General features: G+C 35.5%; 1 non-coding gene across 1 annotated transcript; it reads left to right on the plus strand.

Moving 5' to 3' along the window:
* The first annotated feature begins 553 nt into the window (after positions 1-553).
* LOC121216555 (small nucleolar RNA R71) lies at positions 554-660 on the plus strand. Its single transcript, XR_005912735.1, has one exon. It is a non-coding gene; the product is annotated as a small nucleolar RNA R71 (small nucleolar RNA).
* The last annotated feature ends 202 nt before the right edge of the window (positions 661-862 follow it).

Consider the following 862-nt stretch of genomic DNA (forward strand, 5'->3'; position numbering starts at 1 on the left):
ATTATTTTATCGGGGCATTGATTGAACGTATTCTGATGGTGCATTGTTGAAGTTCTGCCTTGCGACAGTATTGAAATTTCCTGCACTTTGATTATTCGAACTAAAATTTGAATGTTGTCTCCACCCTAAATTGTATGTATTAGAGTATGGATTATTGTTTCGATTAGAGTTCCTCATATAGTATTCTAGCACTAGATTGGACAGACATTTGATCAAACATGTGATTTTCACCACAATAAACACATGATGATTCAACTGCTTTTATTTCCTGCACATTAGTTGAAGGTATCATGGTTTTAATTATATTAGCTAGAGAATATACTTGGGCCATCAAAGAAGTGATTGTATAGAGCTCGATTGCACCGATAGCTCTCTTACCCATCCCAACTCGTGTAGTTGGATACTGGTAATCAGTGTTGGTAATTTTTCCAAAACTTCGTATGCTTCATTATATGTCTTATCCAACAAAGTACCATTTATTGAGGCATCAACTATCATTCGTGTATACACATTTAGCCCATTGTAAAACATCTTCATTTGAGTCTAGTGCTGGAATCCATGCATCAGACATTTCCTAATTCACTCCTTAAATCGCTCTCACGCTTCATATAACGTTTCATCTTTAAATTGTCAAAAGGATGTAATATAATTTCTCAACTTTGCACTCATAGTGAGAGGATTATACCTTAACAAAAATCTCTAGCAAAGGTTATTCCATGATGCCACTGTTTTTGACGGCAAAGTATTTAACCATGCCCTGGCATGACCTCTTAAGGAATACGGGAATAGCTTAAGTCTCAAGGTGTCTTTAGGAACACCTTGTTGTTTGAATGAGTCACAGACTTCTAGAAAAATTCTTAAA

Source organism: Gossypium hirsutum, chromosome D04, assembly GCF_007990345.1.
Source record: "Gossypium hirsutum isolate 1008001.06 chromosome D04, Gossypium_hirsutum_v2.1, whole genome shotgun sequence".
In the NCBI taxonomy this organism is placed as follows: Eukaryota; Viridiplantae; Streptophyta; class Magnoliopsida; order Malvales; family Malvaceae; genus Gossypium; species Gossypium hirsutum.